This window comes from Rhipicephalus microplus, chromosome 6 (assembly GCF_043290135.1).
Source record: "Rhipicephalus microplus isolate Deutch F79 chromosome 6, USDA_Rmic, whole genome shotgun sequence".
In the NCBI taxonomy this organism is placed as follows: Eukaryota; Metazoa; Arthropoda; class Arachnida; order Ixodida; family Ixodidae; genus Rhipicephalus; species Rhipicephalus microplus.
In genome coordinates, this window is record NC_134705.1 from 114,870,080 (window position 1) to 114,886,154 (window position 16,075).

At 44.5% G+C, this 16,075-nt stretch overlaps 1 long non-coding RNA gene across 1 annotated transcript; it reads left to right on the forward strand.

Moving 5' to 3' along the window:
* Positions 1–352: 352 nt before the first annotated feature.
* Positions 353–11,723, forward strand: LOC142764888 (uncharacterized). Its single transcript, XR_012883945.1, has 3 exons — positions 353–399; positions 1,464–1,504; positions 11,462–11,723. It is a non-coding gene; the product is annotated as an uncharacterized LOC142764888 (long non-coding RNA).
* The last annotated feature ends 4,352 nt before the right edge of the window (positions 11,724–16,075 follow it).

Here is a 16,075-nt window from a genome sequence, read left to right on the forward strand (position 1 = left end):
TGCAGTAAAGAAGCAGGTGCTCCAAATGCACTGCTCGCGAATATAAGAAAAAAAACACACTAAACAAAACCCCTAAGAGAGCTGGTTCATGCGTTAAATTTGTTCTTGCGGTTGTTTAAGAATGGTGCGCACCTGGAGGTGCAAGGCTTCTGTGCATTGTTGTGGGCTTCTGCGTGTTTATTTAGAAAAATACGTGGGCTAGATGAAAACAACTCAAACTAAACGACATTGATCGATGTTATACCAACAAAACTTGTCTGTATATTTTTCATGCTTTGTATATCGGGTGATTGCATCACGGAGTGCGAGGCAGTATATATAGCAGTGTGAGGCAGTATTCGAAGCTAGAAAGGTCCTTCATTATGGAGTTCCGAAAAACTGTTTGCCTCATGGCCTGCGGTAAGTATTAGTGTGCAGCAGCAGGTTTTTATTATTTAAAGTGCAAAAAGAACACTTTCGATGAAGGCTTAGTTTTTTTATTGATTGGGTTTGGACAGGGAAGGGGTGATAGCACACTACGAGGTCTAGTGCATAAAGAGCCAGCATGAATAATTGCACACATCACAATAATTTCAGCTTTGTTAAAGTTTGCGGCCCAACAACCAATGCGGTGCCGCATCGAGTGCATGTTAAACAGTCAATAGAGCTGATGACGTCAGAACCAACGGCACGCTATGCGTATGCTACCCAATGGCAATCAACACAGTAAGACAGGTTCCACTGCTGTAGGAATTTTCTCGCCACCTCTCTTTCGTGCAGCGCAGCCGTTTTCACAAAGAGGAGTAGCTCCTTATCTTTGTATGTGATCCGAAGGATGCTTTTGTGTAACAATCCTTTTAACATTGCACTAAGAGAAATTGCCATGGTTTCATAGTATCACCCATAAAACCGTGAAATTGTGGCAGGCAGGGTTGCCCAGCGGGACCGTGCCCCGCCGTTCTTGCTCAAACTTATTTGCAAGGAAATAGCGAGTGAAAAACGACCGTTTCCAGGGATTGCCCCCTCCTCAAAAAAGGATTTTTCCCGCCCTCCAAAAAAATATTTCTGTCAATGCACCTGCTCTATTAGCTTTACTTGTTAACAAATATATATCTGGTATTCTTTTGGATAGCATTAAAACCATCTTACTTTTATCGAGTTTTGGATACACATGTATTTTCACCGTACTGCTCAGCGATGTGAATATTGCGCTTGAAAACTTTTCTTTAATGACATACTCAGTTTTCCGCACGTGTTATTATGTTACTTTATCTTTAGCTATGTGTACATTTTTGCGAAAGATATATAACTTTACGCCCCACGATCCTCTGATGTGGCGGAAGTCTTGCTCACTTACGTTCAAGCATTTGATGGCGAAATTGTCAAATTTGTTCTAATAAGTAATGTGGGAATTTGGTCGTGCACGAAGTGGCGAATGTAATACCATACCAAATATATGTTTTTCTTTTTGCTTTTTCTTACAGCGATCCTCTTTTCACTAGTCGTAGAGCAAGCATACGGACACGTAAGCCTCACCTCTGTATATATAAATTGCCAATGAAACCGCAGCTTCAAGAAGCACACACATTTTATATATCATAGCTGCACGAAACATACTGTTTTACACTACGCCTGAGCACATTATTTTGAAAGTGCCGCCTAGGCGAAACGGTGGCTACAGTGCTCGGTTGCTGATCGAGAGGTTGTGAGCTTGATAGGGCCGAGGCTGTCGCATTTCTATGAATGCAAAATGGCAGAGACCCGTGTAGTGCACGATGTCAGTGTACGTTAAAGCACATTACACGGTCAAAAGTTCTAGAGCCCTCAACTTTACGGCGTCTCTGGTAATCATATTGTGGTTGTGAAAAGTAAAATCTCCATTACTAATATTACTTGTCAGCCAATGAGTGGTCACAGGTCACTGACAAATCAAATGTTGATTAATAAGTTGAGGAGTTCAAGGGGCTTCTGGTAAATAGCCTGCGTAACGGTATTCCGCAATATGAACCTAAACATCATAACAATTCCCACTGCTTTTCCTCTGATAATAAAGTTGTAAGACAATCTACCAATGAATAAAACAAGAGTAATGTTTGAAAGCCCAAAAGAAGGACGAAGTAAATAGGAGAAACTGATTCATTCTTCATTTTTTATTTACGCACACACTTAAAATACAGTCCAGAGACTGCAATTGAAATGATACGTATCATTTGCAAACCTTGTGTGGTGTTCTGTGCTGAGTGAGTGCGTTGGTACTATTTTGCCTGTGTTTGGGTCGGTGTACCTCACCGTGGTCCTCATTTCAGTTTTCAAGGGAGGTCACACACACCTGAGAATCATTTAGGAAAACAATTGGTCACATGTTTTTGGCTCCGCATGTCGTTTACTGGGAAGCTACCGAAAAAAATTTTTTGAAGTGTATAGAGGCATCCAAGTATGGTTGAAGATCAGGAGTACCTATTTCAAGTAGAGAAGGAGGGGAAATAGAAGAGAACGCAAGTAACTTACCAAGGCGTATGCCGCGTTGGCTACCCTAAACTGAGGGAACGTAAAGCTAAGTATAGAGATGAGACAGAGAGAGAAAGATAAGAGAGACGGAGAAAAAAAAACAAGAAATGTGTCAGCACATGGGCTGACATCAAGGCACTAGTTGCACTATACAAGAGTCCAAGGCAATCGTCTAGATTCGTAGTGCTAAAGAAGAACAAAAGAATTTGATTGCATTGTGAGCCGATGAAGGATAGACTGTGCTCCAAAAGCATCTGCACGTAGTAGCCAACACTAATTGTCGCAACGCGTCAGGGTGTTTTCTTCTCTTAGAGGCAAATCGAGGGCAATAGCAGAGCAGATGACCGATGTCTTCTTCGGTGCCGCAGAAGTCGCACTCCGCAATTTCGGTCACTCCAATAAGCGTTGTATATGCTTTTGTGAAGGCAGCCCCCTAGCTAAAACCTACAAAAAGCAAAACTTGAAAAAGAAGCAAAGCAAGTCCGGATGAAGGTTGGAGGTCAAGTTGAAAGCTTATTTGATGGATTCTTGTATGTCTTATGCTTTCGGTATTCCACTCCAGCAGACACAAACTACGTGCCAGGCGAAGAAGTTACTTTGGAGTGTCTGTCGTTGATTTGGGTATCGGAAGGGTGTGCTCTATTTTATGGGATGTGTGAGTCGCGTTGTCTGCGGAAGCATTGCCACTGATCCCACAAGAACCAGGTAACCACTGTAAGTTTACCTCATTGCGTGTTTCTGTAACGTGATGATGAGGCTTGAAAATCTCTTGCGTGAGCTGCTCGTAAAACCTCGTCGGAGAACTAACTGCATGAACGGTAAGGCTGGTTTCGAGTCAGAAAACACAGTCCAGTTGCTTGATCTCTGGCAATCGACGTGCCCTAGGCCACCGCACCGAGCCGGTATTTCTGCCACGGTAGATGTAGTGATATGTAACAGCTCGATTCGCATCGGTTATTTCTTCGAGTTCGTATTCCTCGAGCCACCAGACCAAGACGCTGCGGTCTAACCATTTGTGTAGGTATGCACGTGGTCACTGTAAATGTCATGCAAGAGAAGCATGCTAAATTGTTTAAAGGCTATCGAAGGCAAGTTCGATTTTTTCTGCAGCCCTGATATTGCAAAACGTACTTGTGGAAGGGTCAGGCACCGTTGAGAATACAGCCGCTCTCCAAAGGCGTATAATCTGAAGTAATTGATGCAGAATGCGAACAGACAATTGCACAGAATATCGTACGGGGCCTTTGAACAGCGGATATTGTCAAGTAGTGAGATGGCTTCCTATAATTTTGTCCGAGGCAAGTACACATTTTTCCAACAGTGATGTGCATCATGATCGAGTAGCCCGTGCAATGGCAATTATTTCAATCCTTGATGCACTTTTTCGTAAATGAATGCATATCCTGAGAACCTGGGCTTGAGTGTTTGGGGGTGTGCGTATGCTAGTTTTGTACGTAGTAAATATTAGAGGTAAGCTCTACCACAGAAACTCAAATAATATCCTGTACAGCTGTAATATAGACTGCAAGGACATTGTCCTAGTATTGCCTGCAAGAACCTGAATCAGTGCGAATGGCAGTCAGCCGCTTTATAACGCGTTTGACCGGGGGGAGGGGTGGGGGATGTCCAAGACTTGTGTCGGTCGATCATGAAGAGCAAACCTCTGAAGCGCGAAAATGCAAGCGACAGCGACGAGCGATGCTATGAACGACGAAACAGGGCGTTCGCGCGACGTGTCGGGTGCTCGTTTTCACGCGATTGCTCGTTTCTCCAGATTTGGAAACCGTCGCTTATCGCCCGGAAGTCCTGGGCTCAAGCAGCCAATAGCGAAAAACCACAAAAGACAACGAGTACATAGGTGCACGTGACCCTGCCCGGGTCACGTATGCGCAACAAGAAATAACGCAATGTTTACGCATGTGCATATAAAAAAATTGCTGCAAGGCACTCAAATACTTTCCTTTCCATTACACAAATATATGTCTTATTTTTAAATTCTATAGCACTCGCTACGCAGTTTTTTTGGTGCGAGTAGACGGCCTCATGCCAGCAACAGTGCAGTTCGCTCGCCGAAGCCGTCGCGGTAATCAGGTTTGCCTGTTCTAGCGACTGATCGCGTGAAGACGATCTACGTCGTATCACTCGTCGCTGTCGCGGGCATTTTCGCTCTTATGAGGTTTGGCCCTGACTCCCAAGAACCTTTGACTCTGGGTGCACTACACCAGTCGCCCACTAATTATTACACCGTAAGCGGATATCGGCTGTCTGGGGAGCGCCACGACTGCACACTTTCCACTTGCGATATCAAGCTCTTGCTTACGTAGATAGTGCAATGTCAGTGATACTGCCTTCTGAACTTGAGCGCGAAGTTTAAATGGAGTCGCACTTGACGTTTATACACAGACGCTCATTACGTTCACTTATTTTGAGACAATGAATGAGGCGAAGGTCTTTAGGAAGAGTGACAGATAATTATAACACCACAAAAATGATTGAAGCAGCGGTTTTTAAAAAGCACTACGTAGCATGTAACAGATGCACGACACCAGACGCGAGCTCTTCTTCCCTTTTGATCAGATTATCAGACATTCCACAATAATCTCTTGGTGCTATGCGCAAATTGAGAAATGTTTACTGACCCTTAATTAAAAACGCCTGCTACGAGAATATATAGACATGCACGTTTAATACTTCATTTTGATGCGTTTGTGGCGTGAGCAGTGAAGCGTTAAACGCCTATTTCACTGCGCTCGTCAACTTGGCTGAGTAGAGTGTGAAGGTTGGTCTACTTCGTTGCACCGTCATTTAGCAGCCAAGCAGACTGCATCTCGGCAAACGCGATAGTAAAAAAAACAAAAAAACAGACACCTGTGTGCTTCCTAGGAACATCTCGGCACGCTACGTTATCACGGGGTGCGTGCCAGTGGTGATCAGCTAAATGTGTCTAATATCAAGGCTGGCTAACAAGTCAGAAGCGCACCCGACATTCAACGGAGGAACCCGAAGGTGCTAAAGGTGGTTCTTTCAAAACAACCTAAAAGCAACTAGTACAGACAAACACATTCCTTTGAATCTCGGAGTAACGAATATGGATGTCATCGCGATGAACGGCACGCTCTCACTTCGCTTTTTTTAACCCACTGAGAATGAAAGCACTCGAACCTCCGGCACAATCTCAATATCGGTGGCGGTTGAACGCGTAGCACTGCCAATTGGGAGAGTTTGCAGGTGTACGTGCACTTTGTGAATATTTGGTGAACGAAGCACATCGCATTACCACGCAGTATTTCACGAGCGCAGAAAAACACGGCCATTGTCCTGCAGTCACTCAAAAAAAAGATGAGCACCCAGCGACCAGATCCGTAAGGCTAAGCAATCCTGCTATCTCGAACGGTGGGAGCAAGCATGCGCCCGTCTAGTGGGCAGGAGATGAAGGCTGCAACTGATGAATGACGTCACAGGCCATGGCCGTAGTAGTGAGTGGGCCTGAAATATTTTCCTAGGTGGCGTTGCTAAGGCGATCGCCACTGCGACAAACTCTACACAATTTTTTTCCGTACTTAGCCTTCGAATCGTTGTGATCAGGTGCATTTTTAATGGGCTCTCAACCCCACCTGCGATTACGGAATTGCTGGGAAAGACGTGTTGAAGCTGGTGCTTGGCACTGCTTCCTTTAAACAGCTTCCTCAAAGGAGAGTGATCGCAGCTTAAGAAACGAATATAAAAACAAGCAGGAAAGCTTCCATGATACCACCCTCTGCTCGAAAAAATACCTTGGACGTGGTGCTGTAGAAGTTCCTAGTGGATGCTGGCGGGATGACCTTCAAGTCACAATCGTCTGTACAAGTAATAACCGTTGCCTCTGCTTATCACAGCGATGAGCTACCGCGAAGCGAATGTCGCAGTTTTACGAGAAGCGTCAGGGAACTTTGAAAATACCGCAAGAAACCAAATGTGTCACATAGTATTTTCTTTTGCGTCTGTCACAAAGCTGATCTCAACACACTAGTGCACAACAATTTCCTTACCAAGCTTTTTGAGCAAAAACTACACAAAAATACGAACAGGACACTTTCCGAGGTCTTTATCGATGCAGCTTGAGCCGTTTTGTGCACGCTAACAAGGACATCAAACTTTATTATGCCCTTGTCCTGTGTTTATATATGCAGGTATACTGGGCATATATTTTTTAGATACCGAGCATCTAATACTCGAGGCTTGTAGTGCGGCGCCGTCCGTAAGCTTGCTCCTCCTTCTTCCACCATCTGTGCATCCCTTCCTCCTCTACACACCGCGCGCGCTTCACTCCTCCACCATCTGTGCACCCTTCCTCCTCTACACACCGCGTGCGCTTCTCCTCTTCACGAACATTCGCTAGCTGTATAATGTAGCGCGCATGCGCCGTCACGCTTCGAGAACATTGGCAGCTGACGCGCGCGCATGCGCCGTCGCGCTTCGAGAACATCGGCAGCTGACGCGCGCGCATGCGCCGTTGCGCTTCTCCCCCTTCTCGAACATTCGACAGCTGACAGTGCATGCGCCGTCGCGCTGTATATATACTCAAGGTCGGTGCTCGCTCGCTCAGTTGCCGCTCGTCGGTTAGTTTGTACGGCGCGTCGACGTCCAAGGTCGCGGTGAAATGAATTCCAACGAATCCACAAACACAATGAACGACGTCCCTTCGACCAGCGCCGCCCTTTCGCATACGTGTGTACGTGTTCCCTCATTTAACACCCCCTCCTACAACCACCTTAACCAATTTAGCCATCGACCCAAGTAAGTCGCAATTTAACACCCCATTTCACAACCACGTTAACCAAATCAGCCTTTGACCCAAGTAAATCGCACTTTAACACCCCGTTAACCAATTATATGCTCCGCATTCTCCTCAGTGTTCCCCCGAGGGAAGCTGTGGGCAATTTTTTTATTTCTAACTCAAACTCATTCGTTTCTGCAGTATCGTAATGACGCTTTTTTTAAAGGAAGTCACTGCATCTTACCCCTTATTTCATTATTTATTTATATTTATGTAATCTGCTTTCCCCCACAGAAACTGTTGAACCAGCTACGGAACAACTTTTTGGAAGGTTTAACGTTGTTTCAAAAGGTTCCTTGGAGATTATGCTGCGAACGCGATCTGTGCAGTTTGTTCTACAACCTATGGCAGGCGCAGCAAAAAAGATCGAAGATGCAATCACCGATTAAAAAAAAACGCTGTTTTCCACCGATAATAAAGAAAACAATTAAACAGTTGTATTAGAATATGAGGAGTTCCCGCACTCGCGGTTCTCATAAAACAGCGCAGAATGTCTTTAACGGCAATGCAAGGTGACCTTCACGAGATTTCGCTGTAAAGTTCCCGGGATGAATTACCATGCTAAAAAATCTTGCTCCTCATTTACTAACCTATGTGTAGTTTTCACTGAATATATATATATATGTATATATATAAATATATATATATATATATATATATATATATATATATATATATATATATATATATATATATATATATATATATATATATATATATATATATATATATATATATATATATATATATACATACTCTCTGAATCCGTCGTTTCGCCTCACTCCACCAATTGTTTCTTAAAAAGCCCCCTCGTGTGCCGGGATTATTGTTGAATAATAAGTGGGGTTTGACCTCCCAACAGCACCATATTATAAGAGATGCGGTAGTGGAGAGCTCCGGAAGTTTAGATCACCGGGGTTCTTTAACGCGCGCCCAAATCGGAGAAAACGGGCCTACAGCTATTTCGCTTCCACGGAAAATGCTGCTGCCGAAGCCCAGATTCAATCCCGCGAATGGGGGGGGGGGGGGTCAGCAGCCGAGTACTTCAGCCATTTGAGTGCGCTTGCAGCGTTTATTTAATGAGTAAGCTCTCGAAGAAACTTCACAAGCATGCACGTAATTTCGTATAATTTTTCAGAAAAAAATTCTAAATATTACTTTGAGATTACGTGCGCAACGCGACTGGTGAAGCCTGTTCGATAGCTTACTGGAGAACCAGCACTTAGACTTCAAGGTGCGTTCACTATTGTAAAGATCGCGACGTTTTGCGCCGGTAATAACAAACAATAACAGAGCTTCCCTACATTCAGTCAGTTTGGTTCGGGCCGCAGTGCTGTTCTATGTGCGCTACGTTATGTTCTGACAACTGAAAGCTTACGTTGCTAGTGGTACCAGCTGAAGGATAAAATTGTTTCTCGCCTTTTTGCTTCTACCTTTCATCTCTTTTACAACTTCAAGTGCACTATTACCTATCACAAAGCGCTGCTTCTTTCCGAGGTTGTTGTACATTACTTTCGTTTTCTGCAGATTAATTTTAAGACCCACCTTTTGCTCTCCTTGTCTAACTCCGTAATTATGAGTTGCAATTCATCCCCTGAGTTACTCAGCAATGCAATGTCATCGGCGAAGCGCAGGTTACTGAGGTACTCTCCAATAACTCTTTTCCCTAACTGTTCCCAATCTAGGCTTCTGAAAACGTCCTGTAAACACGCAGTGAATAGCAATGGGGAGATTGTGTCCCCCTGGCTTACACCCTTTTTTATTGGTATTCTGTTGCTTTCTTTATAAAGCACTATGGTAGCAGTTGATCCCCTGTAGATTTCTTCCAGAATGTTTATATATATTTCATCTACGCCCTGATTCCGCAGTGTCTGCATGACGGCTGATATTTCTACTGAATCAAACGCCTTCTCGTAATCTATGAAGGCTATGTATAGTGGTTGGTTATACTCTGAGCATTTCTCTATTACCTGATTGATAGTATGAATGTGGTCAATTGTTGAGTAGCCTGTTCTAAATCCTGCTTGTTCCTTTGATTGATTGAATTCTAATGTTTTCTTTACTCTGCTAGCAATTACCTTTGTAAATAGCTTGTATACTACAGAGAGCAAGCTGATCGGCCTGTAATTCTTCAAGTCTTTGTCATCTCCTTTCTTATGTATTAAGATGATGATAGCGTTCTTCCAAGACTCTGGTACTTTTCCCGTCAGGAGACACCTCGTAAATAGAGTGGCTAGTTTTTCTAACACAATCTGTCCTTCATCTTTCAGTAGATCTGATGTTACCCGATCCTCACCAGCAGCTTTGCCTCTGTGCATGCCCTCTAAAGCTTTTCTGACTTCTTCTATCATTCCCGGTGGGGTGTCGTCTGGGTTACTGCTAGTTTTTATAGTATTAAGGTTGTGGTTGTCTCGGCTACTGTACAGATCTCTGTAAAACTCCTCCGCTATTTTAACTATCCTATCCATATTGGTAGTTATTTTGCCTTCTTTGTTCCTTAGTGCATACATCTGCCTTTTGCCTATCCAAAGTTTCCTCTTAACTGCTTTGACGCTTCCTCCGTTTTTCAGAGCGTGCTCAATTCTCTCCATGTTATACCTTCTTACATCGCATACTTTACGTCAATTAATCAACTTCGAAAGCTCTGCCAGTTCTATTTTGTCTGTTGTACTTGACACTTTCATTATTTGATGCTTCTTAATTAGGTTTTTCGTTTCCTGGGAAAGCTTGCCGGTGTCCTGTCTAGCTACCCTGCCTCCAACTTCCACTGCACACTCCGTGATGATACTCGTCAGATTATCATTCATTGTATCTACGCTAAGGTTGGTTTCCTCGCTAAGAGCAGAATACCTGTTCTGCAGTGACACTCTGAATTCCTGTACTTTCCCTCTCAGTGCTAGCTCATGGATTGGCTTCTTGCGTATCAGTTTCTGTCGTTCCTTCTTCAAGTCTAGGCGGATTCGAGCCCGTACCATTCTATGGTCACTGCATCTTACCTTGCCAACCACTTCCACATCCTGCACGACTCCTGGGTGTGCAGTCATTATAAAGTCTATTTCGTTCTTATTTACGCCATTAGGGCTCCTTCATGTCCACTTCATCTCTGGGCTTCCGAATCTTTTTATTGCGATAGAAATTATACAGACACTCTCAGCTGGATTTCACCGCTGGCATCGACGTCGATATCACGCATCGTATATATATATATATATATATATATATATATATATATATATATATATATATATATATATCATGCGACCTCCGCGTCTAAATGAGAGACCTGAACTATTGAGCCACCGAGGGGTGCCCTCTTCGACGCTCAAACTGCAAGCTATTTGTACCTACCACTTACCGTTGTTGGCGGGAATCTCGGGGGGTGAACTATCGTAATTTCAGCATTATCTGCAAGATGGCGCAATGACCGCACGGCGGCTCTAATCTCTCACGCGTACTTTGGCCCGCGGAGAGGAGGAGAGGGCTGTGGCCGGTCTCTCACGCACCCTTGTTTCTCAGTGGGGAGGTTCATTCGTCGTGGTACGTGTAGGGCTTGCACTGGAACGATTCTGTTGTAGTTACGGGGCGCACAAAGGTCACTGCAAACACTACACAGCCTCAGTTTGCGAAATGGGCGCGCTTTTCAGGCACAGTGAAGTGACAACTGAGACTTATTTGCATTCATATGTACCTCTGAGAACGTTTGGTGCATTGTTTGTGCGTGATAAGTGCAACACATTTGGATCTACTTGCCATTCTGCTTGTGACCATCCAATTCATTGTTATCGCGTTCATTGATTCACCTTTGTGGCAAAGCAGTAACTTTTTTTATGCGACCTAGTGTCTAAATACGTTTTATAAGGTACAGGGGGACTGAACCCCTTTTTCTGTATGGGCCGAGTTCTTTTAGGCGACCAAACTTAACGGAACATTACCCAGGACCGATGAATGTGTTGCCGTTTTCGCCTCATGTTAAATGTTCCTTGTTTTACTGGGCAGAACTTCGAGCCCCAAAGCGTTTTATTTTTACCACCTGCGTTTTTCCTATTTCATCCTGACAACCATACGATAATACGAAATGCGTGTTTTCGTGCGATTTTTTTACTGTAAATATCCGGAATCTGTTTCTTATAACACAAAATAAGTCATTTTTTGTTGCAGGCACCTCGCAAGCCCGTCTTCACAAACATTTGTCAGCGCGGCTGCCTCAAGAAGTGCTGCACCACCGGAGATGGAAAACCGTTCCCTTGCGATACACTATGTGAAGATCAATGTGAAAAGCGATGTCCAAAGGTCATTCTTCCGCGAAAATAAGGGGGTGGGTGCGTCACCATTGAAAAAATTTGTAAGTGGTGGACACAGGCAATGTCATTTCACGAAGGATGAAATTGTTTCAATAAAAGAAGCCTTCGCAAACGCCGAATTGTGCAAAAGTCACTAACTTGCGTCAAAAAGCCAATTTGGGCTCGAAACTGGCACAGATTATGTTGCTCTATCGGCGCTACGTAAGTTCTCCGAAGGACAAGGTAAGATAATTTACCAGTCACGTTACATTGACACCATTGCTTGCATTTCTGCACTGAAAGTGCTGTCTTGTGGGTGCGAAATACCAGGAATAAAGGGCGCTGATTCGAATGTAATATTATGAAGTTTTATTGTTTATGTGTAAATATATAAGTAGCAGAGATTTTATATGCATTACTATATATAATGACTCAAAAGACGTGACCAGCCCACTGCGGTGGTCTAGCGGCGGCTGCCTTTCCGATGGCGGCAAAATGCTGTTGACTCGTGTGTTCAGATTTGGGTGCACGTTAAATAAACCCAGATGGTCGAAAATTCCGGAACTCTTCACTTCGGCGTCTCTCATAATCATATGGAGGTTTTGGGACGTTAAACCCCACATGTCACTCAATCAAATCAATCAATCAATCGGTAGTCCGCTGAGAATAAAAACACTCCAACTTCCGCCGCATTCTCAATATCCAGTAGAGATCGACCCGCAGCAGGGCCCATCGCGTGAGCTAGCAGGTGGACATTCAGCAAACGAAGCACATCACATCAGGCGCAGTAATTAACAAGCGTGGAAAAACACGGTCATCTTCACGCCGTCCACAAAAGAAACACGAGCACCCCACGACAGGCTTCGTCAGGCTTAGCAATCCTGCCATCTCGAACGGCGGGAGCACGTATGCGCACGTCTAGTCAGATTGAGATGTGGGTCACAACCGATTGACATCACAGACCATACCCGCAGTACTGAGTGGGCCAGAATTATTTTTCTAGGTTGCATTGCTAAGACAATGAGCACTACGACGAATTTTACACAGTTTTTATATATTTTGAGCTTTCAATTTTTTGCTATAAGGTGTATTCTCGGCGGGATTTTATTTACCTGGGCGATTGCGAAATTGGTGGGAAAGATGTGTTGAAACTGGTGCTTAGTACTGCTTCGCATAAACAGCTTCCTTCGACAAGAGTAACCGCAGCTTGAAGCAAAAAAAAAACGAGTCAGCGAAGTTCGCGTAATACCACCTTCTTCTCGATAGAATATTCAGCGATGTGGTGTTCTTGTAGTTCTTAGTCGAAGCTGGCGCGATAGCCTTCAAATCACAATCGACTGTACAAGTAATAACCATCGCCTCTGCTTAATACAGAAAATTCTCCGCGAAGCGAACGTCGTAGTTTTACGCGAAGCGCAAAAGAGCTTTGAAAATACCCTAAGGAAGCCGATATGTCACGCGGTGTTCGTCTTTTCCTTTGCCAAGTTGCCGCAGTGAAATGAAAAAACACGAGTTCACATTCGTTTCCTTACCAAATTTTATGGGAAAAAACTAACCAGATATACAAACTTGGCGCACCCTGAAGTCGTTAGTGGTGCGCATTGGGCCGTTTCACTAGCGATAACAAGCTATCTGAACTCTATTATACCCTTATCCTTCTGTGTTTACAATATGCACGCATACCTTTTGATTTCTTCCTCAATGTTATTCTTTTTGTATCATCGTAACGATACTTCTTTAAACGACTCCACTGAACACCACCACTACTTCATTGTTTCGTTGCGATGTGGTTTCATCCGTAGAATTTGTTGTAACGGCTAAGCAACAATATTTTGAAGGGTTTGACATGGTTTTAGAAGGTTCCTTCGAGATTACGTTGAGAACGCGATTAGTCAAGTTTGTTCAGAAGCTTGCAGGAGCCCCAAAAAGAATTATCGGAGATGCGATCACTGATGCAATAAAAATGGCAGCACATCCACGGAGTGAATGATGGATAGGGGGGCCAAGCATCCATCCGTCCATTTTTTCTTGCTCCTGTCCATCCATGCGTGCGTCTTTGTGGCCGCCCATGCACCCATCCGCCCGTCCGTGCGTGCGTCTGTTCGTGCGTCCGCACGTTCATCTGTGCGTCCGTCCCTGCTTTCGTCCATGCATCCACTCCTGCGTTCATCTGTCTGTGCAGCCATCCGGGCATCCATCCATGCATATGTCTGTGTGTCCGTTCATCCACCTATTCAACACTCCAAGTACTACCATCTCATATCTTTTCGTCATATATTCCCGATATAAAAGCACCGCCATTCAGCGGGCATTCCAAGTACTAAACAAGAGGAGGCACACGCACACTTTCTTACATACAGTTTTTAATATACATTAGATAGAACTCTGGCGCTATTGTCTAAGGAAGCTGCAACACGCGGCGCTTCAGCGAGCATGGGAATGATAGGTAGTACACGCATTTGTCTAATTTTCGTACTTTTGGCCTGCTTCTGGCTCCGTGTGTGTTCGTGTGGCTTAGAACTGTTTTTTTACGAAAACATAAATTAGCGATTGTTCACCGTTTGCGCTTTACAACCTTATTTTTTTAGGCTGACCATTTTGAATCAAGTCACTCAGTTCAAAAGGGTTCATTCTTTCTTTCAAAGCAAAACCTTAACCAGCAATAAATGAAGCCGCAAGTACAAATCGCCACCCTCAAGTACGAAGACTAGGCAAAAGTGTGTACCACCCATCATTCCCATGATCGCTGAATGATCGCAGCTAAAGAGTTCCCTCTAGTTAATTTGGGGAAACTTTATGCTTTCTTACGGCTTGCACTTTGTTCCTACTGCCCACCTTTAACCACCTGGGATTGGATTGGATAAACTTTTATTTGGTCCTCCAAAACACAGATCACTGTGTTGCGGGCAGCTCTGACGTGGGGACTGAGATGCCAAGTTCCTCAGCCGCCTCGCGGGCTTTGTGGACAGCCCAGAGCTGATCTGCCAAGGATGAGCTGTGGATTGCCGCCTCCCACCTGCAGAGGTGATGTTCGATATATGAGCGAATTTGGTGCACTGCCAGAGCATGTGTTCTAATGAAGCTCTTTCCCCACAATGTGGACAGAGATAACTTGGGTATAGGTCAGAGTACATGATGTGTAACATTTTCAAAGTAGGGTACATTCGCGTTTGCAAAAGCCTTAAAGTAAGTGCTTGGGGCCGGGTTAGATTTTTGTGAGGTGGAGGGAAAATCCTTCTAGACAGGTAGAAATGTTTAGTGAGCTCGTTATATGTTGTAAGAATTTCCCGGTTATCCCCTTCACCGGTAGAATGCATCCCCGGAGAGGCGCGGTTGGAGAGTTTTCGCGCTGCCTCGTGTGCTGCTTCATTGAGATTGGGAGGGGAATCGTTGATTTGCCCAAGGTGAGCTGGGAACCAACTCAGAAGATGATGCGTGATGTTCTTGCCTTGCAGTATTCTCAGCGTTTGCACTGAGACCGTCCCCTTGCTGAACGCCCGTAGTGCTGCCATGGAATCACTATAGACGACTTCAATGTTATCCGTCTTGAGTGCTAAGGCGATGGCCACCTGTTCCGCAATGATTGGGTCTTTCGTCCTGACTGTCGCTGAGTTGACGACATGGCCAGCCCCATCGACCACCACTGCCACAAACGCTTTTCCATTGGCGTAGGATTGGATTGGATAAACTTTTATTTTATTGGATAAACTTTTATTATTGGCGTAGGAAGCCGCGTCAACAAATACGACTCCTCGTTCTTCGTTTGAGACTTGACGAAGTATAGTCCTGGCCCTCGCTACTCTTCTTCCGACGTTGTGTTCTGGATGCATGTTTCTTGGTATAGGAGACACCGTGATATTATTCCTGATGTTGTCAGGGATATCATTGTAATTGTGCCTGATTGCCATTGGGTGTTGGCCCAGCTCCTGCAGAATCATTCTCCCCGACCTAACCACCTTGAATTCATGGTATATACTAGTTCACTGTAGTCATGGCACTGCGGCCCAACGCTCACTAGACCTTTCCAAAACCTAAGAGGCTACGCCCAGCGAGTATAACGTAGCTACCCTTTCTTGTCTTCTGTGCGTTGTTGAACAATAAACAATTCGCAGGGGCGCGTTGACTAAAAGCCGCATTCTCCTGTCTCTCATTCCTCCTTAGCAGTCATTGACATGTACAATGAGCACTATCTCTTATTGATAAACAACGCACAGAAGAAATCTCTCGCCGGCACCACTTTGGAGGTCAATATGTTATACTTGTTACACACTACAACGGCTACGAGGGATGAACGGATGCCGCTATAAGAAGCTTCGCTCCTAAAAAACGCCGTTTTTTGCCGATGCCAAAAAAATTTTTTATGCAGTTACAATAGAACTTGAGGAGTTCCTGCACGCGTTCTTCTAAAAAAACAGCGCATAATGTCTTTCACGCCAATGCAAGGTGACCTTCACAAGCTTTCGCTGTAAAGTTCCCAGGTTGAATTATCATG